Source organism: Rhinopithecus roxellana, chromosome 1 (assembly GCF_007565055.1).
Source record: "Rhinopithecus roxellana isolate Shanxi Qingling chromosome 1, ASM756505v1, whole genome shotgun sequence".
Lineage (NCBI taxonomy): Eukaryota > Metazoa > Chordata > Mammalia > Primates > Cercopithecidae > Rhinopithecus > Rhinopithecus roxellana.
In genome coordinates this window covers 187,136,494-187,163,812 of record NC_044549.1, presented here as the reverse complement: position 1 = coordinate 187,163,812, position 27,319 = coordinate 187,136,494, and the positions used below count along the sequence as shown (strand labels likewise).

General features: G+C 47.3%; 1 protein-coding gene and 1 pseudogene across 5 annotated transcripts in view; one reads left to right on the top strand and one right to left on the bottom strand.

The window, feature by feature from the left end:
• The first annotated feature begins 12,199 nt into the window (after positions 1–12,199).
• Positions 12,200–27,319, top strand: part of PIK3CB (phosphatidylinositol-4,5-bisphosphate 3-kinase catalytic subunit beta) — a 190,269-nt gene continuing 175,149 nt past the window's right edge. For 2 of the 5 annotated variants that reach the window (XM_030934620.1, XM_010366748.2), the window contains exon 1: positions 12,200–12,449. The gene's annotated coding sequence lies outside the window, so the exon portion shown is untranslated. Of the gene's footprint in view, positions 12,450–21,879; positions 21,899–23,334; positions 23,354–27,319 lie in introns of those variants that run through there. The other 3 variants (XM_010366749.2, XM_030934609.1, XM_030934611.1) reach the window with 3 other exon arrangements.
• Positions 20,050–21,388, bottom strand: LOC104665072 (annotated as a pseudogene).

Genomic DNA, 27,319 nt, shown 5'->3' with positions numbered 1-27,319 from the left:
ATGATCTGCCCACCTCGGCTTCCGAAAGTGCTGGGATTACAGGCATGAGACACCGTGCCAGGCCTAATTACAGCCCTTTTATGTGTTTTCCTTACCGTGTATATATATACGTACATATACATACTGTATATATAATAAGTGCACATAATAAAAATTTCAAATAGCATAAAAGAAAATAACCATAAAAATTAAATCTCCCTTCCACTTTTTTTTCCCAGTCTCTAGTTTTCCTTCTTCCAGACAACTGTTAGTTTCTTGTGTTTTTCTGATGATAATCCACGGCAGCTTTCTTTACTGTTCTGCATCTTACCGATTTCGCTAAACAATATTTTAGAAAGTGTTTCAGATCGGTACACACAGAATTGTCTCTTTTCTTTTTTGACATTCTCTCACAAGATTGCAAGCCTTCTTCTTCTTCTTCTTTTTTTTTTTGAAATGGAGTCTTGCCAGTTGCCCAGGCTGGAGTGTTGTGGCTAGATCTTGGCTCACCACAACCTTCCACCTCCCTGGTTCAAGCTATTCCCCCGACTCAGCCTCTCAAGTAGTTGGGATTACAGGCACACGCCACCACACCCAGCCAACTTTTGTATTTTTAGTAGAGACGGAGTTTCACTATGTTGGTCAGGCTGGTCTTGAACTCTTGACCTCATGATTCGCTCACCTCAGCCACCCAAACTACAAATTACAAGCGTTAGCCACCGTGCCCAGCTGCCTTGTTCTTTTTAAAGTTGCATAATATCACATAATTCAGCTACAATCTCTCTCCTCTTTATGTGTGGTGTATATAAATGTAATATATACATATGTGTGTGTGTATGTGTGTTTTATCAAATTTTCCTTCAAAACATATCTCTTAGTTTGTGTTCCAGCAGAATATGTCTAGTCCCCCTGAGTCCCAGTGCCTGGCTTTTCCTCCTTTTTTTTTTTTTATATATTTTAAAATATTTTATAGAGACGAAGTCTTACTATGTTGCCCAGGCTGATATCGAACTCCTGAGCTCAAGTGATCCTCCTACCTCGGCCTCCTTTAATGCTAGGATTACAGGCTTGAGCCACCACACCTGGGGTCTTCTCTGTTTTCAGAATGTCCTTATTTCCTACAGCTTCTAGCCCTGCAAATTGCATGTTGGTGTAGCTGAACACTGAACTCTTTCCTACATGGATAAAAATGCATATAGAGGCCTGTAATTCCAGCACTTTGGGAGGCTGAGGTGGGTGGAGTGCTTGAGCTCAGGAGTTTGAGACCAGCCTGGCCAACTTGGAGAAACCTCATCTCTACTGAAAATACAAAAATTAGCCAGTCTTGGTGGCAGGTACCTGTAATCCCAGCTACTCAAGAGGCTGAGACAGAAGAATCACTTGAACCCAGGAGGGGAGTTTGCATTGAGCTGAGATTGGGCCACTGCACCTCAACCTAGCGACAGAGCAAGACTCCGTTTCATCTGTTTCAAAAAAGTAAAAGGAAGGAAGGAAGGAAGGAAGGAAGGAAGGAAGGAAGGAAGGAAGGAAGGAAGGAAGGGGAGGAAGGAAGGAAGAGAAAAAAGTAGCTAGGGGCATGTTGGCACATGACTGTGGTCCTAGCTATTCAGGAGGCTGAGGTGGGAGGATCAGCTGAGCCTGGGAGGTTGAGGCTGCAGTGAGCCATGATTGCGCTACAGCACTCCAGTCTGGATGACAGAGCAAAACCCTCTCTCTCTAAAACAAAAAAAGTACATAGAGGAGAGTAATTTGTTCTTCAAAAGAAAGCCTTACTGGGCACATTAGCATGCACCTGTAGTTCCAACTACTTTGGAAGCTAGTACAGGAAATTTGCTTGAGCCCAGGAGTTCAAATCCAGTCAGCCAGGCAACATAGCAAGTGAGACCAGTCGTGCTTGGACCTGGCCATATATAGGGGAGCATGCCAGCCCTCAAGTTGCTTGGAACCCACTGAGAGACAGGCAGGAAAACTAGTCATTTCCTAACAGTGAAGTGAGAGTCTCGTGGTGGATTACTGGTCCCTAAAGAAGCATGAGGAGGCCAGCAGTCAGGAGGAAGTGAAATTGAAGCTGAGGCCTTGAAGAAGAGTTGGCTAAGATAATAAGGCAGATGTGGCTTGGATCATGGAGGGGTGGTAGGGAAGATTTCACAAGCTGAGCCCAAATCCTCCCAGGCCTTCAGCCACAGAGTCAATATTCCAGAGGGAGGAAGTCAGGAAGGATGTCACCACGCAGGATAAATCTTACCTCCAGCTGCTATAAAAGTGCTCTTTGATTCTTCTCACAAACCTAACAAGATTCTATCCATCCCAGCAGCCCAGGAATGGTTCCTCAGTATTCCTAGAGGATTTTCCTCTTGTTTGGGAATGTTGATATAACCAGTACTTGGGAATCCAAGATGCATGGCAAGGCTCTTTTAGCCAGTCATGAGGAGCAACTGTCAGGCATTTCAGCAAATCTGGGAGCCTGAAAGATCTGCGTACCAGCTGGCTCTGTGACCTTGAGTGAGCCTGTTAACTTCTCTGGGCCTCAGTTTTCCTCAGCTATAAAAATTCATTCAGGGCCGGGCACGGTGGCTGATGATGCCTGTAATTCCAGCACTTTGGGAGGTCGAGGTGGGCGGATCACGAGTTTAGGAGATCGAGACCATCCTGGCTAACACTGTGAAACCCCATCTCTACTAAAAATATAAAAAAATTAGCCGGCCGGGCGCGGTGGCTCAAGCCTGTAATCCCAGCACTTTGGGAGGCCGAGACGGGCGAATCACGAGGTCAGGAGTTCGAGACTATCCTGGCTAACACGGTGAAACCCCGTCTCTACTAAAAAATACAAAAAGCTAGCCGGGCGAGGTGGCTGGCGCCTGTAGTCCCAGCTACTCGGGAGGCTGAGGCAGGAGAATGGCGTAAACCCGGGAGGCGGAGCTTGCAGTGAGCTGAGATCCGGCCACTGCAGTCCAGCCGGGCGACAGAGCGAGACTCCGTCTCAAAAAAAAAAAAAAAAAAAAAAAAAAAGGCCGGGCGCGGTGGCTCAAGCCTGTAATCCCAGCACTTTGGGAGGCCGAGACGGGCGGATCACGAGGTCAGGAGATCGAGACCATCCTGGCTAACACGGTGAAACCCCGTCTCTACTAAAAATACAAAAAAAAAACTAGCCAGGTGAGGTGGTGGGCGCCTGTAGTCCCAGCTACTCGGGAGGCTGAGGCAGGAGAATGACCTAAACCTGAGAGGCGGAGCTTGCAGTGAGCTGAGATCCGGCCACTGTACTCCAGCCTGGGTGCAGAGCGAGACTCCGTCTCAAAAAAAAAAAAAAAAAAAAAAAAAAAAAAAAAAAAAAAAAAAAAAAATTAGCCGGGCGTGGTGGCAGGTGCCTGTAGTCCCAGCTACTCAGGAGGCTGAGGCAGGAGAATGGCGTGAACCTGGGAGGCGGAGCTTACAGTGAGTCGAGATCGCACCACTGCATTCCAGCCTGGGCAATGGAGCAAGACTCCGTCTCATTAAAAAAAAAAATTCATTCAGGCGAGGTATAATGGCTCGTGCCTATAATCCCAGCCCTTTGGGAGGCCAAGATGGGAGGATCACTTGAGCCCAGGAGTTTGAGACCAGCCTGGCCAACATAGTGAGACCCTGTCTCTACAAAAAATAAACATAATTAGACAGATGTGGTGGCATGTACCTGTGGTCCCAGCTACTCGAGAGGCTCAGGTGGGAGGACTGCTTGAGCCCCAGAAGTTGAAGCTGCAGTGAGCCATGATCACGCCAATGCACTCCAGCCTGGGCATCAGAGCAAGACTCTGTACCTAAAAATACTTATTCGTTCAAGAATATTTGCTGCCACACACGGTAGCTCATGCCTGTACTCCCAACACTTTGGGAGGCCAAGGTGGGAGGTTCACTTGAGCCCAGGAGTTCAAGACCATCCTGGGCAACATAGGGAGACTTTGTCTCTACAAAAAAAAAAAAAAAAAAGGCCGGGCGCAGTGGCTCACACCTATAATCCCAGCACTTTGGGAGGCCGAGGCAGGAGGATCGTGAGGTCAGGAGATCGAGACCATCCTGGCTAACACGGTGAAACCCTGTCTCTACTAAAAATACAAAACAAATTAGCCGGGAGTGGTGGCGGGTGCCTGTAGTCCCAGCTACTCAGGAGGCTGAGGCAGGAGAATGGCATGAACCCAGGAGGCAGAGCTTGCAGTGAGCCGAGATTGCGCCACTGCACTCCAGCCTGGGTGACAGAACGAGACTCCCTCTCAAAAAAAAAAAAAAAGAAAAAAAAAAAATATATATATATATATATATATAATTTGCCAAGTGTGGTGGTGTGCGCCTGTGGTCCCAGCTACTTTGGAGGCCGAGGTGGAAGGTTTGAGCCTAAAAAGTTGAGACTGCAGTGAGCTGTGATCATTCCACTACATTCCTGCCTGGGCGACAGAATGAAATGCTATCTTAAAAAAAGAATATTAGCTGGTCATGGTGGCTCACGCCTGCAATCCCAGCACTTTGGGAGGCTAAGGCAGGCGAATCACAATGTCACGAGTTCGAGACTAGCCTGGCCAACATGGTGAAACCCCCGTCTCTACTAAAAATACAAAAAATTAGCCGGGCGTAGTGGTGGGCGCTTGTAATCTCAGCCACTCAGGAGGCTGAGACAGGAGAATAGCTAGAACCTGGGATGTGGAGGTTGCAGTGAACAGAGATCACTGCACTGCACTACAGCCTGGTCAACAGAACAAGAATCTGTCTAAAAAAAAAAGAAAAAAAGGCCAGGCGCGGTGGCTCAAGCCTGTAATCCCAGCACTTTGGGAGGCCGAGACGGGCGGATCACGAGGTCAGGAGATTGAGACCATCCTGGCTAACATGGTGAAACCCCGTCTCTACTAAAAATACAAAAAACTAGCCGGGCGAGGTGGCGGGCGCCTGTAGTCCCAGCTACTCGGGAGGCTGAGGCAGGAGAATGGCGTAAACCCGGGAGGCGGAGCTTGCAGTGAGCTGAGATCCGGCCACTGCACTCCAGCCTGGGCGACAGAGCAAGACTCCATCTCAAAAAAAAAAAAAAAAAAAAAAAAAAAAAAAAAAAAAAAAAAGAATATTTACTAAGCATCTACTATTTGTCAGTCACTAATCTTGGTCCTGGGGAGGCAGCAGTAGATAAAAGACAAATATGATGAGACTGGATCGTTTGATCCTAGACAGCCTCCCCGCCTTTTTTTTTCTTTTTTTTGGAGACAGAATCTCAATCTGTTGCCCAGGTGTGCAGTGGCAGGATCTTGGCTCACTGCAACCACTGCTCCTGGGTTCAATCAATTCTCATGCCTCAGCCTCCCAAATAGCTGGGACTACAGAGATGCACAAACATGCCCAGCTAATTTTTTGTATTTTGTTGATAGAAAAGGGGTTTCACCATGTTGGCCAGGATGGTCTCGAACTCCTGTCCTCAAGTGATCCACCTGCCTTGGCCTCGCAAAGTTCTGGGATTACAGGTGTGAGTCACCATGCCCGGCCCAGATAGCCCTTTTTTTGGTTGATGTTTGTTTGTTTGTTTGTTTATTTGAAACAGGTCTTACTCTGTCATCCAGGCTAGAATGCAGTGGCATGATCATAGCTCACTGCAGCCTCAAACTCCTGGGCTCAAGCTATCCATGCCTAGTAGCTGGGACTACAGGCATATGTCACTACACTCAGCTAATTAAAAAAATTTTTTTTGTAAACAGAGGGTCGGTCAGGCACAGTGGCTTATGCCTGTAATCCCAGCACTTTGGGATGCCGAGGAGGGCGGACCATTTGAAGTCAGGAGTTCGAGACCAACCTGGCCAACATGGTGAAACCCTGTCTCTACTAAAAATACAAAAATTAGCTGGGTGTGGTGGCATGTGCCTGTAATCCCAGCTACTCTACTCAGGAGGCTGAGGCAAGAGAATTGCTTGAACCTGGGATGCGGAGGTTGCAGTGAGCCAAGATGGCACCACTGCACTCCAGCCTGGGTGACACAGCAAGACTCTGTCTCAAAAAAAAGAAAAAAAAAAAAGGCCAGGCTCTGCGGCTCACGTCTGCAATTTCAGCACTTTGGGAGGCCGAGGCAGGTTGATCACCTGAGGTCAGGAGTTCAAGACCAGCCTGGTCAACATGGTGAAACCCCGCCCCTACTAAAACTACAAAAAAATTAGCCGGACGTGGTCTGTAGTCCCAGCTACTCAGGAGACTGAGGCAGGAGAATGGCTTGAACCTGGGAGGCAAAGGTTGCAGTGAGCCAAGATCATGACACTGCACTCCAGTCTGGGTGACACAGTGAGAGACTCTGTCTCCAAAAAAAAAAAAAAAAAAGAAAGAAAGGGTCTAGTTCTGCTAGTTCTGTTTCAAGTTCAAGGTCAGGCTGGTCTTGAAATCCTGACCTCAAAAGGTCTTCCTGCCTATGGCTCCCAAAGTGTTGAGATTATAGGTGTGAGCCATTGTGCCCTGTCCACAGGTAGCCCTTTTAAAGCCACATATACATTCTATATTTGTAAGTGATATTAGCAGTAATCAGGCATTTGTGAAATTACCTTGCCTGAAGAAAAGACAGAAATCAAAAATGGTTTTTGCTTCACCCTCCCCATCCAATGTCACTGCCCTCTCATCTGGTCCTTAAGTTTAATTTTCTGTTGCAGAATTTGTCTTTTAAGTGGCTGCTGCTCACCCTTCCCTCTTCCCCTCTGTTCTCCATCTGCTTTTTACTTTCTGTCCTTTCCCTCCCAAGACTGATGGCCTTAGCACATGTGACTGGGTCTTTTTTTTTTTTTAGGAGATGGAGCCTTCACCCTGTCACCCAGGCTGGAGTGCATTGATGTGATCTCGGGTCACTTCAACCACTGCCTCCTGGGTTCAAACGATTCTCCTGTCTCAGCCTCCTGAGTAGCTGGGATTACAGGTGCGCACCACCATGCCTGCCTAATTTTTGTATTTTAAGTAGAGATGGTTGCTATGTTGTCCAGGCTGGTCTTGAACTTCTGACCTCAGGTGATCCGCCCACCTCGGCCTTGCAAAGTGCTGGGATTACAGGCGTAAGCCACAATGCCTGGCCTTGTGCTAATTTTTTTTTTCTTTTTTTGAAACAGTCTTGCTCTGTTGCCCAAGCTGGAGTGCAGTGGCGTGATCTCAGCTCACTACAACCTTCACCTCCTGGGGTCAAGCGATTCTCTTGACTCAGCCTCCCGAGTATCTGGGATTACAGGCACCTGCCATCACGCCCGGCTAATTTTTGTATTCTTGTAGAGATGAGGTTTCCCCATGTTGACCAGGCTGGTCTTGAACTCCTGACCTCAGGTGATCTGCCCACCTTGGCCTTCCAAAGTGCTGGGATTCCAGGCGTGAGCCACTGTGCCCAGCCCCTTGTGCTGATTTTTGAAGGCAGTTGAAGAAGTGGAGAAACAGAGGCAGCAATCTTTGGTGTTCTTCAGCTTGTAGATGTATCACTCCAACTTTTGCCTCCTTCTTCACATTGCCCTCCTCTCTATGTTTCTCTGTGTCATATCTCTCTTTGCCTTTCTCTTATAAGGACACTTGTCAATGGGTTTGGACCCATCCTACATCCAGGATGATCTCATCTCTCAAGTTTCTTATTATTGGCTGGGTGTGGTGGCTCACACCCATAATCCCACCACTTTGGGAGGCCGAGGCAGGCAGATCACCTGAGGTCAGGAGTTCAAGACCAGCCTGGCCAATATGGTGAAACTCTGAATTTAAAAAAATACAAAAATTACCCGGGCATGGTGTCGGGTGCCTGTAATCTCAGCTACTCGGGAGGCTGAGGCAGGAGAATTGCTTGAACTCAGGAGGTAGAGGTTGCAGTGAGCAGGTGAGATTGCACCACTGCACTCCAGCCTGGGCAACAGCAAGACTCTCCCTCAGGAAAAAAAAAAAAAAAAAAAGTGGCCAGGCAGGGTGGCTTACACCTATAATCGCTATAATCGCAGCACTTTGGGAAGCGGAGGCAGGTGATCACGAGGTCAGGAGTTTGAGACCAGCCTGGCTAATATGATGAAACCCCATCTCTACTAAAAATACGAAAATTAGCTGGGTGTGGTGGCACGTGCCTGTAGTCCCAGCTACTTGGGAGGCTGAGTCAGGATAATCACTTGAACCCAGGAGGCAGAGGTTGCAGTGAGCTGAGATCATGCCACTGCACTCCAGTGCACTCTCAGTCTGGTGACAGAGCAAGACTCTGTCTCATAAAAAAAAAAAAAAAAAAAAAAAGAGATTCTTATTTCTGGCCATGGTGACTCATGCCTACAATCCAAGCACTTTGGGAAGCTGAGGTGGGTGGATCGCTTTAGCCCAGGCATTCAAGATCAGCCTGGCCAACACAGTGATACCCTATCTGTACAAAATATAAAAACAAAATTAGCCGGGTGTGGTGGTGTGGGCCTGTAGTCCCAGGTACTCTGGAGGCTGAGGCATGAGAATCGATTGAACCTGGGAGGTGGAGGTTGCAGTGAGCCGAGATCATGCCACTGCACTCCAGCCTGGTTGACAGAGTGAGACTCTTTTTCTTTTTCTTTTTGAGACGGAGTCTCGCTCTGTTGCCCAGGCTGGAGTGCAGTGGCCGGATCTCAGCTCACTGCAATCTCCGCCTCCCGGGTTTACGCCATTCTCCTGCCTCAGCCTCCCGAGTGGCTGGGACTACAGGCGCCTGCCACCTCGCCCGGCTAGTTTTTTGTATTTTTGTAGTAGAGACGGGGTTTCACCGTGTTAGCCAGGATGGTCTCGATCTCCTGACCTCGTGATCCACCTGTCTCGGCCTCCCAAAGTGCTGAGATTACAGGCTGGGGCCACCGCACCTGGCCTGTGAGACTCTTTTTCAAAAGGGAAGGGGAGGGGATGGGAGGGGAGGGGAAGAAAAGAAGAAACATAATAAGGCCGGGCATGGTGGCTCGCGCCTGTAATCCCAGCACTTTGGGAGGCTGACATGGGAAGATCACGAGGTCAAGAGATTGAGATCATCCTGGCCAACATGGTGAAACCCTGTCTTTACTAAAAATACAAAAAAAAAAAAAAAAAAATTAGCTGGGTGTGGTGGTGCGCCCCTTTAGTCGCAGCTACTCGAGAGGCTGAGGCAGGAGAATCACTTGAACTCAGGAGGCAGAGGTTGCAGTGAGCCGAGATCATGCCACTGAACTCCATCCTGGCGACAGAGTGAGGCTCCAACACAAAAAAAAAAAAAAAAAAAAAAAAAAAGAAAAGAAAAAGAAAAAACACAATAGATGGAATAGAACTGCAGAAAATATATGGCAAACACATTATATCTCTTTTCAAAAATAAAAATAAAAGAAATTACTCAAGAGATCCACCTGCCTTGGCCCCCAAAGTGCTAGGATTGCAGATGTGAGCCACCACACCTGGCTAACACATTATATCTCTAACATAAAAGAGGTTCTATAAATGGATTTTAATTTAATTAATTGATTGATTTTTCTGATTTTGAGATGGAGTCTAGCTCCATCACCCAGAATGGAGTATAGTGGCACCATGTTGGCTCACTGCAACCTCTGTCTCATGAGTTCAAGCAATTCTGTCTCAGCCTCCCAAGTAGCTGGCACTACAGGTGCCCGCCACCATGGCCAGCTAGTTTTTGTATTTTAGTAGAGACAGGGTTTCACCATATTGGTCAGGCTGGTCTCGAACTCCTGACCTCAGGTGATCCACCCGCTTCGGCCTCCCAAAGTGCTGGGATTACAGGCGTGAGCCACAGCACCCGGCCATGCATTTCTATTATTTATTTATTTATTTATTTATTTTTGAGACAGAGTCTTGCATTGTTGCCCAGGCTGGAGTGCAGTGGCATAATCTCAGCTCACTGCAACCTCTGCCTCCTGGGTTCAAACGATTCTCCCGCCTCAGCCTCCCGAGTAGATGGGCTCACAGGCCTACACCACCATGCCCGGCTAATTTTTGTATTTTTAGTAGAGACGAGGTTTTACCATATTGGCCAGGCTGGTCTCGAACTCCCGGCCTCAGGTGATTCACCTGCCTCGGCCTCCCAAAGTGTCGGGATTACAGGCGTGAGTCATCATGCCCAACCTATTGTGTTTTTTCTTTTTCAAAACTTGTCACTGTGAGGTCAGGCAAAAACTTCAAAATATTTATGTAGGCAAATATTTTTCTTTTTTCTATAATAGTTCTGGGCTTCCTGTCTTGCTTAAAATTTCTGCCTCACTGGCCAGTAATCCCAGCACTTTTGGGAGGCTGAGGCGGGCAGATCACGAAGGCAAGAGATGGAGACCATCCTGGCCAACACAGTGAAACCCCGTTTCTACTAAAATACGAAAAATTAGCCAGGCATGGTGGTGCGCACCTGTAGGCCCAGCTACTCAGGAGGCTGAGGCAGGGGAATCCCTTGAACTCAGGAGGCGGAAGTTGCAGTGAGCGGAGACAGCCTGGCGACAGAACAAGACTCCGTCTCAAAAAAGAAAAAAAAAAAAAAAATTAGGCGTGTGTGGTGTCAGACGCCTGTAATCCTAGCTACTCTGGAGGCTGAGGCAGGAGAATTGCTTGAACCTGGGAGGTGGAGGTTGCCATGAGCTGAGATGGTGCCACTGCACTCTAGCCTGGGCAACACAATGAGACTCTGTCTCCAAAAAAAATTTTTTTTCCTCTTAAGTTTTTGTTTTGTAAATTTTTGTATTTTTAAATTCTGGATTTTTTTTTTTTTCTTCCCAGACAGGGTCTTGCTCTATTTCCCAGGCTGGAGTGCAGTGGCGCTATTGCACTATCTTGAGTAACACCAGCCTCAACTTCCCAGGCTCATGTGATCCTCCCACCTCAGCCTCCCAAGTAGCTGGGACAACAGATGCACATCACCACACTCACGTCACTTTCGTCAGTCTCGCTATATTGCCCAGGCTGGGTTTGAACTCCTGGGCTCAAGTGATCCGTCCTCCTCGGCCTCCTAAAGTGTTGGTATTATAGGCGTGAGCCACCACTCCCAGCCTCTTCTGGAATTTGTTTTTGAATGTTCTTGCTTTAAATGGAAAGTCAATTAAAACCAGGATCATTGGCCGGGCATGGTGGCTCATGTCTGTAATCCCAGCACTTCGGAAGGCCGAGGCGGGCGGATCACCTGAGGTCGGGAGTTCGAGACCAGCCTGACCAAGGCGGAGAAAACCCGTCTCTACTAAAAATACAAAATTAGCCAGGCGTAGTGGCGCATGCCTGTAATCCCAGCTACTCAGGAAGGCTGAGGCAGGAGAATCGCTTGAACCAGGGAGGCGGAGGTTGCGGTGAGCCAAGATCGTGCCATTGCACTCCAGCCTGGGCAACAGCAGCAAAACTCTAATTCAAAATAAATAAATAAAAACAAAACAAAACAAAAACTAGGATCATTTCTCAAATAAACTATTGGTTTCTCACTTAATTGATTTGTCACGTTTGCTTTTTATTATGTACTTCTAGAATTTTTATATTGTACTTCTAGATTTCATCCCTGACTACTCAACTATTTGTCCAGGGTAACATAGGAGCATTACGTTAGAATATAGTAGCGTTGGAATGAGTTAAAATGTTGGTTTTCAGTATGTAAAATTTAAGTGTCCCGTCAGAAAGAGGACTGTGATATTTCGTGGTTGAGGTCATAGTTAACAGGAGACAAGGTAGGCAAAAAGGGGTAAAGTTTAAGGCTCTGCAGACAAATGTTAGGTGTTGTTATTGCAAAATTGAACAAAGAACAAGAATCTTGGGCTTGAAAGGCTGGACTTTTCCCTTGAAACAACCATTCACAGTATAGGGAATGAAGGGTCAGCTGTGAGGCAGCCGAGCTAGCGCCCTATCCCCACAAAGGGAGTAATACTAAGACCACGATGGGTAGCGGGAAAAAAGTAAGTGCTGCGTCCAAGAATTCAGGAGTCAGTCCATGTCGCAGAACAGGGAGGACTGGGAAGAAAAGGCCAGCAAGAAACCTAGGAACAGAGGAGTCTCTCGGGAGGAGATTATGGAGGCCGCAGCGGACGATGGGTCTCTCCTGAAGGCGGCTTGCCGGGGATTCCCTATTCCGCAGTCCTCTGGGAGACGCAGAGAGTTAGGAAGGGCCGTGCAGCAGCGTCGCAGCCGGGCTGGCAGCGGGAAAGGAATAGGCAGTGAGGCCTCACCCCACGCCCTGCCAGCCCAGCTGCCGCCGCCGCCACCGCGGGGCCCGGGATTGGCCCGAGGGCGGCGCAGGGCGGGGCGGGGGCTGCTGGGATGACGGCCTGAGAGGCTCGCGCGCGCGCACACGGGCGCGGGTACGGCGGCGGCGCGCGCGTGCTCCGTCGGCCTGTGCGCCTGCTGCGGCGGAGCGGGCCATGGCAGTGGGAGGCGGGCGAGTGTAGTGCTGCGCGGGGCAGGCGGGAGGTGGATCGAGAGAGGCAAGGATGGGGGCGCCGGAGCGGAGCGGTTGCGGCGGCCTGGGCTGTTGACCGCGCACTTGGAATAGTAGCAGGCGGCGGCGGCGGCGGCGGAGCGCCAGGCAGGTGAGTGCGGCGGCGAGGGACCCGGATGCGGCGCGGCTGAGGGGCGGCTGGGTTGCGGCGCCTGCTGCGGTGCCCCCGGGCGGGCTGGCGGTGCGCTGTAGCTTGCTGCTACCTGCAGTGCTGGCGACTCTTGTGGTCGCACCGCGCTTCCTGCCAGCTTGGAGGATAACCGCCTGCCGGCCGGTGGGGGCGCCTGGCTTGGTTGCGGCCCGCCCGGGGCTCTCCAAGGTAAGTGGCGCCCCCCGGCCCACGGGCGGCAGAGACGCTGCCGGGCGTCCCGGGCCACTGGCGCTTTGGGTCCCGTTCCTGAGGGGCGTCCCTGTGGAGAGACGGCGTCCCGTGTATATGCGGACACCTCCGGAACTTCCCGACCCTCAGGTGCCTTTTTGCGCAGAAGTGTATTTCAGAGGCGTGGACCCAGGGTTATTAGGTTAGGAACGTGTTTTCGAATGCCAACGCAGAAGCTGACCAGTCCTGGGGCCTTGGACCAAAATATCCTGATGTGTTAAATGGAGATAATAATACATACACCATAGGGTTGTTTTGAGGTTAGGCATAACTGAACAAGTGCTAAGTAAATGATATCCCTGCTGCAGCATCTCTTGTTAGCTATTGCTAATTCCTGGCTGCTGGCGTGCGTTTGGGGGCACATTTATTTCCGATCTGCTCTGGTGTTGCAATAACCGATACTGGAGTTGCTTAATATTGGAGCCTGTTACCTCGCAGTGGCCAAAATAGAATCCTGTAGTCTCTTTACTAGAATCCTGCAGTCTCTTTTCCCGCAGGGGCTGAATTGGAAGCCTGTCTCAGATACTGAGTGGGAATTACTGCTGAAATGAAACCAAGCGAATTCGGGATTCGCTTAGGATGAAAGATGGTGGGACATAAACTTAAAGTGCTTTGCTGTTTCATCTCAAGTGACGCTTGAACTCTGCCACTTGTTACAGAGTATAAACACACGAAGAGTATGGAAACAGACTCTTTTTTCTGCATTGCTACATCCAGAGGGAGTGACAAGTGCTTTTGTAAACATCATTGTGGGCAGTGTGACTGTCTGGTGAAGTCATGATAATTAAATAGGATGAGTACTTATTTTGAAGCACTGAATGGAAGTTTGGAGATAAGATTCGTAATAAAATTATCTCCAGCGAGTCAGAGGTCTCAGCAGATCATTAATCATTTGGGGATTTTCATGCTACATTGTAAGATTTTATGGTAAAAGCAGAACTGTTTAAGTCATAATAATTTAGCACAGGAAAGGGTGGTCAGATAAGGATCTTAGTCGAGATGGCACCACTGGACTCCAGCCTGGGCAACAGAGTGATACCCTGTCTCAAAAAGAAAAGAAAAAAATCTTTTTGAGACCGAATCTTTCTATTTTTTTTTAAAATTGTTGTTTTTTGAGACAGAGTCCCGCTCTGTCGCCCAGGCTGGAGTGCAGTGTCGCCACCTTGTCTCACTGCAACCTCAGCCTCCCGGGTTCAAGCGATCCTCCTGCCTCAGCCTCCCTAGTAGCTAAGGCTACAGGCGCGTGCCACCACGCCCAGCCAATCTTTCAATTTTTTTTTTTTTTTTGAGACGAAGTTTCCCTTTTGTTGTCCAGGCTGGAGTGCAATGACGCGATCTGCGGATCTGCGGCTCACTCAACCTCTACCTCCCGGGTTCAAGCGATTCCCCTGCCTTAGCCTCCCGAGTAGCTGGGATTACAGGCATGTGCCCCACACCTCGCTAATTTTGAATTTTTTTTTTTTTTTTTTTTTTTTTTTTTAGTAGAGACGGGTTTCTCCATGTTGGTGGGGGTGGTCTCGAACTCCCAACCTCAGGTGATCCTTCCGCCTCGGCCTCCCAAAGTGCTGGGATTACAGGCGGAAGCCACTGCGCACCGCCCAGTCTTTGTATTTTTGGTAGAGAGGAGGTTTCGCCATGTTGGCCAGGCTGGTCTTGATCTCCTGGGCTCAAATGATCCACTGTGCCCAAATAATCTGCCAGCCTCAGCCTCCCAAAATGCTGGGATTACAGGCATGAACCACAGCCACTGGCCAAAAGTAAAAATCTTAAAGGTTTAAACAAATTGTATCCACTAAAGCCAAAATGACTTAAGAAACAAAAATCTAGTTTACATCCCTGATTCACACCCTGAGTCCACCACCTTCGGAATGTTTTTTAGAAGTGTTGAAAATCAAGTTGGGTTTTGATTTGTCATTTTGCACCTCTTGTCTGTCTTTCTTGGTGTTCTTAGAGACTCATCCATAAAGGCTTTTGCCTCAGCTTGCTTTGTGAATGTTAGCCAACTATATGGAAAAAAGTTAAAAACGAACGCTGTAGTCTAAATTATGTTCTTTCTTGAGGTTTTCCCGGTTGTCTAGCTTAGACTGTTGAACTCAACAGTAGAACTACTGCCAGCTACTGTGAAAAGGCTGGGAGTCAGAAGTCACCTCTTGGTTTTAGGCCTCAACCTGGGTGAAAACAGCTGGGGCTGTGGGGGTGTCTGTTTTGTTTGTTTGTTTTGAGACGGAGTCTCGCTCTGTCACCAGGCTGGAGTGCAATGGCATGATCTCCGCTCACTGTGACCTCCCGGGTTCCAGCGATTCTCCTGCCTCAGCCTCCAAATTAGCTGGGACTACAGGTGCACACCACCACACCCAGCTACTTTTTGTATTTTTAGTAGAGATGGGGTTTCACCATGTTGGCCAGGATGGTCTCAATCTTTTGACCTCGTGATTTTCCCGTCTTGGCCTCCCAAAGTGCTGGGTTTACAGGTGTGAGCCATCGTGCCCGGCCCCAATAAGTAAATAATTTATTTATTTATTTTATATTGTTTATTTTATTATTTATTTATTTATTTATTTGAGATGGAGTCTCGCTCCGCCCAGGCTGGAGCGCAGTGGCGGGATCTTGGCTTACTGCAAGCTCCGCCTCCTGGGTTCACGCCATTCTCCTGCCTAAGCCTCCTGAGTAGCTGGAACTACAGGCGCCCGCCACCGCGCCCGGCTAATTTTTTGTATTTTTAGTAGAGAAGGGGTTTCACCGTGGCCATCTCCTGACCTCGTGATCACCCGCCTCGGCTTCCCAAAGTGCTGGTGCTGGGATTACAGGTGTGAGCCACCGCACCGGGTCAGCTATTTATTTATTTATTTTTTTGAGACGGAGTTTTGCTCTTGTTGCCCAGGCTAGAGTGCAATGCGCGAACTCGGCTCACTGCAACCTTTGCCTCCCGGGTTCAAGCAGTTCTCCTGCCTCAGTCTCCCAAGTCGCTGGGATTACAGGCGGCCGCCACCATGCCCAGCTAATTTTTTGTATTTTTTGTAGAGCGGGGTTTCTCCATGTTGGTGGCCAGGCTGGTCTTGAACTCCTGACCTCACGTGATCCTGCCGCCTCAGCCTCCCAAAGTGCTGGGATTACAGGCGTGAACCACCGCGCCCGGCACTGTTTTTTATTTTGTTTTGTTTTGTTTTGTTTATTTAGAGACGGAGTCTCACTCTGTCGCCCAGGCTGGAGTGCAGTGGAGCGATCTCGGCTCATTGCAAGCTCCGCCTCCTGGGTTCACGCCATTCTCCTGCCTCAGCCTCCCCAGTACCTGGGACTACAGGCGCCGGCCACCACGCCCGGCTAATTTTTTGTATTTTTTCAGTAGAGACGGGGTTTCACCATCTTAGTCAGGGTGGTCTTGATCTCCTGATCTCGTGATCCACTCGCCTTGGCCTCCCAAAGTGCTGGGATTGCAGGCGTGAGCCACCGCGCCCCGCCCCCATTTGAGACGAAGTCATGCTCTGTCGTTAAGGCTGGAGTGCAGTGGCGCCATCTTGGCTCGCAGTAACCTCCGCTTCCCGGGTTCAAGCAATTCTGCCTCAGCCTCCTGAGTAGCTGGGATTACAGGCGTGCGGCACCACGCCTGACTAATTTTTTGTATTTTTAGTGGAGACGGCATTTCACCATATTGGCCAGACTGGTCTCGAACTCCCGACCTCGGGTGATCCGCCCACCTCGTCCTCCCAAAGTGCTGAGGTTACAGGCGTGAGCTACCGCACCTGGCCCCCGGTTTTTAATTTACAGAATTTGGATGACTGTGTGGTGGGCAGGGGGTGGTTGTGGTGGTGTACTAGAAAATCACATTATATAAAGGAACCTTCTAGGATACTCGAGTTTTATGGCTTTCCTCCTGTTCACTCTCGTGACTTTAACTTCTCTTGTTGAGTTCAAAACATTCTAATGCCCGAGGGCTTCCGGCATGTCCCTATTCCTTTCTCTACCTGTATTCTTCCTGAATGATCTCATGTTATCCTGTCCTGTGGTTTATTTATTTTTAGTAGAAAAACCAAAAGTAAGTAAATTGTTGTCAACTGCTGTTGCCTCTCAGATTTTTATCTCTAGTCCTGAACTTCAGTCTTCTGCCTGCCTACATGACATTTTCATTTCGTCTGTTTTTAGGCATCTTTCAATGTAACAGGTTCACATGGAGCTCTTGATTCCTGTTCCTGTTCATTCCCTAGCAGTTTTCTTTCTTTCTTTCCTTTCTGTCTCTCCTTCCTCTCCCCTCCCCGAGTGTTGCTCTTGTTGCTCAGGCTGGAGTGCAGTGGCGCGATCTCGGCTCACTGCAACCCCCGCCTTCCGGTTTCAAGCGATTCTCCTGCCTCAGCCTTCAGAGTAGCTGGGATTACAGGCACCCACCACCATGTCCCTCTAATTTTTGTATTTTTAGTAGAGACGGGGTTTCATTATGTTGGCCAGGCTGGTGTCGAACTCCTGAGCCCAAGTGATCCGCCCACCTTGGCCTTCCAAAGTGCTGGGATTACACGTGTGAGCTACCGTGCCCAGCTTTTTTTTTTTTTTTTTTCCTGAGACGGAGTCTAGCTTTGTCGCCCAATCTGGAGTGCGGTGGCGCCATCCTGGCTTGCTGCAATCCCCGCCTCCCAGGTTCAAGGGATTCTCCTTCCTGAGTAGCTGGGATTACAGGCGCACACCACCACTCCCGGCTAATTTTTGTATTTTTAGTAGAGACAGGTTTCACTATATTGGTCAGGCTGGTCTCAAGCTCCTGACCTTGTAATCTGCCCGCCTTGGCCTCCCAAAGTACTGGTGATTATAGGCGTGAGCCACGGAGCCTGGCCAGCGCTTTTCTTTTCCCCTCGCCCCCGCAAGCCAGAGGGAGTCTTGCTCTGTCACCCAGGCTGGAGTGCAGTGGTGCGATCTTGGCTCACTGCAATCTCCGCCTCACTGCAACCTCCGCCTCCTGGGTTCAAGCGATTCTCCTGTCTTAGCCTCCCAAGTAGCTGGGATTATAGGCGCAAGCCACCACGCCCGGCTAACCCTAGTAGTTTTCATGTCATAATAGCACCCCTTTGCCCCACTTCCCATCCGGTTTGAGTGTAAAATATAGTGATTATGTTCAGTTTATCCCTTTGTCTCATCCTCCCTCACTGTACACACAGCCAGTCCTTGAGCATACTCTGAATTTTACTTCCAAAGTATACCCTACATATGTTTATTTTCATTTTATTTTTATTCCCACTACCCCAATTCTTCCTGGGTAGTGCCTTCGTAACTGGTCTCCTTGCCTCTGTTCTTACTCTATTTTTCACACAGCAGTCAGAGTGATTTTTACTTATTCTTCTGTTCCAATGGATTCTCATTACACTAAAGCAAATCCAAACTTTATCTGCATGTCAGTGAATTATTGTTTATTTTTATTTTATTTTATTTTTAAAATAGAGATGGGATCTTGCTATGTTTCTCAGGGGTCTTGAACTCCTAGGCTGAAGCAATCCACCCATCTCAGCCTTTATTCGTTTTTATTAAATTTTTTTTTTTTTTTTTTTTTTTTTTGAGACGGAGTCTCGCTCTGTTGCCCAGGCTGGAGTGCAGTGGCGCGATCTCGGCTCACTGCAAGCTCCGCCTCCCGGGTTCCCGCCATTCTCCTGCCTCAGCCTCCCGAGTAGCTGGGACTACAGGCGCCCGCCACCTCGCCCGGCTAGTTTTTGTATTTTTAGTAGAGACGGGGTTTCACCGTGTTAGCCAGGATGGTCTTGATCTCCTGACCTCGTTATCCGCCCGTCTCGGCCTCCCAAAGTGCTGGGATTACAGGCTTGAGCCACCGCGCCCGGCCTAAATTTTTCTTTTATCTGTCATAATCTGAGTGCTAAAAAAAATATATATATATATATAAAATTTTGGCTGGACACGGTGGCTCATGCTTGTAATCCCAGAACTTTGGGAGGCTGAGGTGGGCGAATCACCTGAGGTCAGGAGTTCGAGACCAGCCTTGCCAACATGGCGAAACCCCATCTCTACTAAAAATACAAAAAAAAAAAAAAAAAAAATTAGCTAGGCATGGTGGCATGCGCCTGTAATCCCAGCTACTCTGGAGGCTGAAGCAGGAGAATCGCTTGAACACGAGAGGCAGAGGTTGCAGTGAGCCAAGTTGCACCATTGCACTCCAGCCTGGGCAACAAGAGTGAAACTCCATCCGAGAAAAAAAAAAATTTATTTAGAGGCGGGGTCTCCTTATGTTTCCCAAGCTGGAGTTCAGTGGCCATTCACAAGTGGTGTCATAGGGCACTACAGACTTGAACTCCTGGTCTCAAGTGATCCTCCTTCCTCAGCCTCCCCAGTAGCTTTAGGCACATTTCGCCTCTCCCAGCTTGCTTATTTTCTTTTTCATTTATTTATGGTCTTTTTCCTCCAATATAATATAAGCTCCATGATGACAGGGACCTTGTCTTCCCTGGAGTATTTTCAGGAACCAGAACAATGCCTGGAAAATTTAGTTAATGTTGAGTGAATAAATGTAGGAATGAAATTAGTTATAAAATCTTTTGATTGAATGTACAATGTATATCGTGAACACATTCCTCCTTTTTTTGGTTCCAGATTTGGGCAAATTAGAGCGTAATCAGAGACCCTAGAGTTACTATTCTATCAGGTACCTTTTTTTTTTTTGAGACTGAGTCTCGCTCTGTTGCCCAGGCTGGAGTGCAGTGGTGCGATCTCAGCTCACTGAAAGCTCCGCCTCCCAGGTTCACGCCATTCTCCTGCCTCAGCCTCTTGAGTAGCTGGGATTACAGGCGCCTGCCACCACGCCCAGCTAATTTTTTTGTAGTTTTTTAGTAGAGATGGTGTTTTACGATATTAGCCAGGATGGTGTCTATCTCCTGACCTCGTAATCCACCCGCCGTGGCCTCCCAAAGTGCTGGGATTATAGGCATAAGCCACTGCACCTGTCCAGGAATTTTTAGTTTAATTAGACAACTTAGTTTTTGAATCTGAGACCCTCTCGTTGCACGCGTGTGTAAGAGAGTGTATATGTTGTAAGAATGTATGTGTATGTATGCTCTGAACTATTTGGTTTAGAGTTACCATATGTCTTTTTTTTTTCTCAATAACTTTGCTTTGATGGGTCTCAAAATTCTGTGACCAATTTTTGGTCTGGTTGTTTCCATTAAAAACTACTGATTTTAAAAGCTAGTAATTTAAAACTGCCACATTCCAAAAACAAAAAACAAAAACCCTAAATGGTCCATAACATATTCTCCTTTTCTTCTGAAGGGTTTACAGTGCATTGTTATCATTAACCAGTCATTTACTATTAAACCTAAATGGCTGATTGAAACAAACAGTTCTGAGACTGTTCTTCCACCACTGATTAAGACTAGGGTGGCAGGTATTAGGGATAATATTCATTTAGCCTTCTGAGCTTTCTGGGCAGACTTGGTGTCCTTGCCACCTCCAGCAGCCGTCTTGTCCACTGCTTTGATGACACCCACAGCAACTCTCCATTTCATATCATGAGCAGCAAAATGACCCAGAGGAGGACAGTCCTAGAATCTCTCAACATACATTGGCTTGCCAGGAACCATATCAACTATGGAAGCATCACCAGACTTTGAGAATTTAGGGCCATCTTCCAGCTTCTTACCGGAATGGTGATCAATCTTTTTCCATCAGGTCAGCAAACTTGCAAGCAATGTGAGCTATGTGACAATCCAGTACAGTGGCATAGCCAGCACTGATTTGGCCTGGATGGTTCAGGATAATCACTTGAGCAGTGAAGCCAGCTGCTTCCATTGGTGGGTCATTTTTGCTGTCACCAGCAACATTGCCATGATGAACATCTTTGACAGACAGATTCTTAACATTAAAGACCACATTGTCTGCAGGAAGAGCTTCATCCAAAGCTTCATGGTGCATTTCAACAGACTGCTTCAGTTGTAACATTGACTGGAGCAAAGGTGACCACCATTCCAGGTTTGAGAACACCAGTCTCCACTTGGCCTGTAGGCACAGTACCAATACCACCAGTTTTGTAGACATCCTGGAGAGACAGATGTAAGGGTCTGTCAGTTGGATGAGTTGGTGGTAGGATGCAGTCCAGAGCTTCGAGCAGCATTGTTCCCCTGGCATTGCCATCTTTATAGGCGACTTTCTATCCCATGAACCAAGGCATATTATCACTTGGCTTCAGCATGTTGTCACTGTTCCTCCCAGAAGTTCGCATAAATGCTACTGTGTCAGGGTTGTAGCCAATTTTCTTAATGTAAGTGCTGACTTCCTTAATGATTTCCTTATATCTCTATTGGCTGTAGGGTGGCTCAGTGGAATGCATTTTGTTAACACCAACAATTAGTTGCTTCACACTCAGTGTATAAGCCAGAAGGGCATGCTGAAAGGTCTGCTCATTTCTGGAGATACTAGCTTTAAATTCTATCCAACACCAGCTGCAACAATCAGAACAACAGTCAGCCTGAGATGTCCCTATTATCATGTTATTGATAAAGTCTCTGTCTTCTGGGGCATCAGTGATAGTCATGTAATACTTGTTGTTCTCATATTTTCATAGGGAGATATCAGTGGTGATACCATGTTCATGCTCAGCTTTCAGTTTATCTAAGACCCACCCAGGCATACTTGAAGGAGTCCTTTCCCATCTCTGTAGCTGCCTTCTCAAATCTTTTTTTTTTTGACAGAGTCTCACTTTGTCACCCAGATTGGAGTGCAGTGGTGCAATCATGGCCCACTGCAGCCTTGACCTCCCCAGGTTCAAGTGATCCTTCCAGCCTCCTGAGTAGCTGGGAGTACAGGCATGCACCACTATGCCCAGCTAATGTTTTTTTTTTTTTTTTTTGGGTATTTTGTAGAGGCAGGGTTTCGCCATGTTGCCCAGGCTGTTTTCAAACTCCTGAGCTCAAGTGATCTGCCTGCCTTGGCCTCCCAAAGAGCTGGGATTACAGGTGTGAGTCATGGCACCCAGCCTAGGATCTTTCTTTTTGTGACCCCCCTTCTCCCTGAGATGTATAACTTCTTCATTTATTTTCTTTCTTTCTTTTTTTTTTTTTTTTGAGGTGGAGTTTCGCTGTTGTTGCCTAGGCTGGAGTGCAATGGTGTGATCTCAGCTCACTGCAACCTCCGCCTCCCGGGTTCAAGCGATTCTTCTGGTCTCAAACTCCCAACCTCAGGTGGGTCTGCCTGCCTCGGCCTCCAAATTGTTGGGATTACAGGCGTGAGCCACAAAGCCTGGCCATATCTCCTTATTTTCTTTTAACAGCTCCTCAGATATTTAGCAGATCCCATGAGGTTGAACCTTTAACTGGGAGTAGCTAGCTTACTGCTAGAATCAAGAATGTTAATCTCAACAGTCATCTCCTATATTATAGTATTGCTAGAGGTAGGTCTGCACTCAGAATTCTCCCTAGTGCAGACCCGAGAAGGACAGCATCCGTGGTCCTGTAGTCTGTCTTCTGGTGCGTCAGGCATTCGGGAGACCACCAGGCACATGCTGATTTGCCCTCAAGGGAAATGCGATCCTGATTATCCATGCCTGTAGGGAGAGGATTATATGGATTAAACTAAATCCATGGGTAATCCAAAGGCTTTATTTTAAACTACAGTTTAACCACATTCCTGACCACAGTTTTTTCTTGTATTTCTAATAACTAATTTATAATATTTACTGATTTCATAATTATCTCCTTCTCCTGCTACTTAGAAGTAATGGCAGTTGTGAAGTTGAGGAAGGATGGAAGAAGGAGTTAGATAAATCAACCAGCAGATGATTTGATATTAACTGGGTGGTTTAGCTACAATGCTTTCTAGACCTTGAAGACCTGAATTCCATGAATTCCTTACCTGCTGAGTCATTGGTAACTGTCAACAAGAGGTCACACTCCATTTTGATACATTTGTACTTTACTTGCTTAAATGATTGAGCTTTTGTGATTTAAGTAATCAGTATTTCAGATTATCAGAATTATAAATATAATCCAATTTGAAGTTTTCCTTTACTGTTTGTTTAATAAGTTAGCCTATTGATAGTTTTTTTATTTTTTAATTTTTTTTAATTATTATTTTTTGAGACAGAGCCTGCTGTGTTGCCAGGCTGGAGTGCAGTGGCACCATCTCGGCTCTCCAATCTCTGACTCCCTGGTTTAAGTGATTCTCCTGCCTCAGCCTCCATTACAGGCATGCGCCACCACGCTCAGCTAATTTTTGTATTTTTAGTAGAGATGGGGTTTCACTATGTTGCCCAGGATGGTCTCCATCTCCTGACCTTGTGATCTGCCCGCCTCCGCCTCCTAAAGTACTGGGATTTCAGGTGTGAGCCACCTTGCCCGGCTGTTGCTTTTTTTTTTCTGTAGCCAGTCTACTATTACATCTGACAAGTTATGTGTTCGTAGTTACACAATAACTATCTTAAGTGGTCATATTTCATTAAATAGTTGAAATACGGTCATTAAAATTGTTTATTCTTGATTTAGTATAGGCCTTGTATTTATTTTTATTTTTTGTTTTAGGGACAGAGTCTTGCTGTGTTGCCCACCTGGCCTATAACTCCTGGGCTCAAGCGATCCTCCCACCTCAGCCTCCAGAATAGCTGGGACCACAGGCAGGCGTTGTATTTAGATACTATTAAAGTCAGTGTTTTCTTGTAGCTTCATAAACCATTACAAATTGCTGCCATTGTGTTATCTGAAAAAAAATGTAGTTTGTTAACTAAAAGGTTTTTCTGCAGTGATATATATATATATTTTTAGAGGGAGTCTCACTCTGTATCTCAGGCTGGAGTGCAGTGGTTCGATCTCGGCTCACTGCGACCTCCACCTCCTGGGTTCAAGCCAATTCTCCTGCCTCAGCCTCCCAAGTAGCTGGGATTACAGGCGCATGCCACACACCCGGCTGATTTTTGGATTTGTAGCAGAGATGAGGTTTCACCATGTTGGCCAGGCTGGTCTCGAACTCCTGACCTCAGGTGATCCACCCACCTCAGCCTCCCAAAGTGTTGAGCCACCGTACCTGGCTGCAGTTATATATTTTCTTTTTCTTTTATTTTTGAGATGGAGTCTTACTGTGTTGCCCAAGCTGGAGTACAGTGACACGAACTTGGCTCACTGCAACCTCTGCCTCCCAGGTTCCAGCTATTCTCTTGCCTCAGCCTCCCGAGAAGCTGGAGCTACAGGTGTGCACCACCACACCCAGCTAATTTTTGTAATTTTTAGTAGAGATGAGGTTTCACCACATTGGCCAGGCTGGTCTCGAACTCCTGACCTCATGATCTGCCCTTCCTGACCTTGTGATCTGCCTGCCTTGGCCTCCCAAAGTGCTGGGATTATAGGCAGGAGCCACCGTACCCGGCCTAGTTATATATTTTCAAAAGTTAAGTTCCATATTTATGAGCTAAATAGTTATCATTCCCCTTAAATTTTGAGCGAGAGTTCCTGGGGATAACCAACTGGAATTCTTTTTTTTTTTCTTGAGACAGGGTCTTGCTCTGTCACCCAGGCTGGAGTGCAGTGGCACCATCTTGGCTTTCTGTAGTGTGGACCTCCTGAGCTCAAGTGAGCCTCCCCAGTATCTGGGATTATAAGTGTGTGCTACTACGTCTGGCTACTTTTTGTATTTTTTGTGGAGAAAGATTTTGCCATGTTGCTCAGGTTAGTCTCAAACTTCTGGGCTTGAGTGATCTGCCGGCCTCAGCCTCCCAAAGTGCTGGGATTACAGGCGTGAACCAAAGCACCTGGCCAAGTTGTCTTAACTCTTGATGTGCACCTTCACCCACCATTCCATTATTAATATTTTTCCTTTTTAAATTTTTATTTTATTTTTATTTTTTGAGATGGAATCTCACTCTGTTGCCCAAGCTGGAGTGCAGTGACACGATCTCGGCTCACTGCAACCTCTGCCTCCCAGGTTCAAGCTATTCTCCTGCATCAGCGTCCCAAGTAACTGGGATTACAGGTGCCTGCCACCACTCCCGACTAATTTTTGTGTTTTTAGCAGACGTGGGGTTTCACCGTGTTGGCCTGGCTGGTCTTGACTTCCTGACCTCAGATGATCCGCACACCTTGGCCTCCCAGAGTGCTGGGATTACAGACATGAGCCACCACCCGTAGGCTATTAATATTTTTTCTAACTGAGGAGCTTCTGGATTTCAGGTCTTCATTTTGTTTTTTTTTTTTGAGACGGAGTCTCGCTCTGTCGCCCAGGCTGGAGTGCAGTGGCCAGATCTCAGCTCACTGCAAGCTCTGCCTCCCGGGTTTATGCCATTCTCCTGCCTCAGCCTCCTGAGTAGCTGGGACTACAGGCGCCCGCCACCTTGCCCGGCTAGTTTTTTGTATTTTTTAGTAGAAACGGGGTTTCACCATGTTAGCCAGGATGGTCTCGATCTCCTGACCTCGTGATCCGCCCATCTCGGCCTCCCAAAGTGCTGGGATTACAGGCTTGAGCCACTGCGCCCGGCCACTCAGGTCTTCATTTTGCTCACAAGTATTGTCTAATATCTCTGTAATTTGTACGTGATGGTACAGTGCCTCCTGACCTCAAGTGAGCCACCCACCTCGGCCTCCCAAAGTGCTGGGATTACAGGTGTGAGCCACCCTGCTTGGCCCTGACCATTAATTCTTTTTTTTTTTTTTTTTTGAGATGGAGTCTCGATCTGTCGCCAGGCTGGAGTGCAGTGGCACAATCTCAGCTCACTGCAACCTCTGACTCCTGGGTTCAAGGGATCTCCTGCCTCAGCCTCCCTAGTAGCTGGGATTACAGGCATGCACCACCATGCCCAGCTAACGTTTGTATTTTTAGTAGAGACGGGGTTTCACCATGTTGATCAGGATGGTCTTGATCTCCTGACCTCGTGATCCGCCTGCCTCAGCCTCCCAAAGTGCTGGGATTACAGGTGTGAGCCACTGTGCCTGGCCCCCATTAATTTTTTCTGTAGGCATTATCCTACTGGTATACTCACATGTGTAGAAAATGATGTATGGTGAAGGCTATTTGTTGCATATTGTTTATAATAAATAAACAATGAAGAAAGTGTTTATGTACTGATGTGAAATCATTTTACCACATAAATCAGTTAGGTTAAAAAACCACAAAGGTGCCAGGCGCAGTGGCTCACGCCTTTAATCTCAGCACTTTGGGAGGCCGAGGTGGGTGGATCACCTGAGGCCAGGAGTTTGAGACCAGCCTGACCAACATGGAGAAACCCTGTCTCTACTAAAAATACAAAATTAGACCAGCGTGGTGGCGCATGCCTGTAATCCCAGCTACTTGGGAGGCTGAGGCAGGAGAATGGCTCAAACCGGGGAGGCAGAGGTTGCGGTGAGCTGAGATTGTACCATTGCACTCCAGCCTGGGCAACAAGGGGGGAACTCTGTCTCAAAAAAAAAAACCATAAAGGTGTGGTTACAACATGTGGGGAATGCTATCATTGTTATTACATTTATTCCTATTAATGAGTAATGTAATAATACTGTTAACAGGAAATTCTGATGTGGTCTGGAGGTTTAGGGAAGGTTTCCTAGTGGAGGTGATGTTTGAATTGAAATGTGAAGGGTGAATTATGTAGGTCAGTGTTTCTCATCTGGGGTCGGGACTGATGTTTAGGGACTTTCAGAAATGAGAGCAGGGGACGATTTTAGCTTGTACAGTTATTGGGGGTTGTATTAGTATTTAGTGTGCTAAATACTATGTTAGTATTTATGGCCAGTCATGTTAGCCTTAGTAACATAAAGTGTGCAACAGTCTTGCAAAGCAAAGATTTGTTTTGTGTCCTGTAAGATCATAAATTTTCACTTCACATAGGTGAACACCTATTTGTTTTAGTCCGTAACAGTGGATCTCAACTCTAGCTGCACATCAAAATCACTTGAGAAGGTTTTATTGATTGATTGATTGATTGATTGAGACAGAGTCTTGCTCTGTTGCTCAGGCTGGAGCGCAGTGGCGCAATCTCAGCTCACTGCAGCTTCTGCCTCAGGTTCAAGTAATTCTCCTGCCTCGGCCACCCAAGTAGCTCAAGACTGTAGACACTTGTGACCATGCCTAGCTAATTTTTGTATTTTTAGTGAAAATGAGGTTTCGCCATGTTGTCCAGGTTGGTCTCAAATTCCTGGCCTCAAGTGATCTGCCCACCTTGGCCTCCCAAAGTATTGGGATTACAGCTGTGAGCCACACCATTCCTGGCCTACTTGGGAAGTTTTTAAAAGATGATGAGGCTGTAACTCATACGAATTACATAAAAATCTTTGAGATGATACCTCAGCATCAGTATTGTTTAAAAATTTCCCTCTTATTCTAATGTATAGCCCAGGTTGAAACCATTGGCCTAAATCCTAACTTCATTTTACACATAAACAAAATATAAAAATGGCATAGTTTTAATATTCAGTTTTCCCAGAATTCACCTTCTTTGGAAATCTAGAAGAGATTATGCTTTGGTTTGTTCAGAACTTTACCAAGAGTTATCTTTCTAAAATTTATGTCACCAGTGGCATATGTTGGTAGTGATTTATTTTTTTTGGGGGGGGATGGAGTCTCACTCTGTCACCCAGGCTGGAGGTCAATGGCGCAATCTTGGCTCACCGCAACCTCTGCCTCCTGGG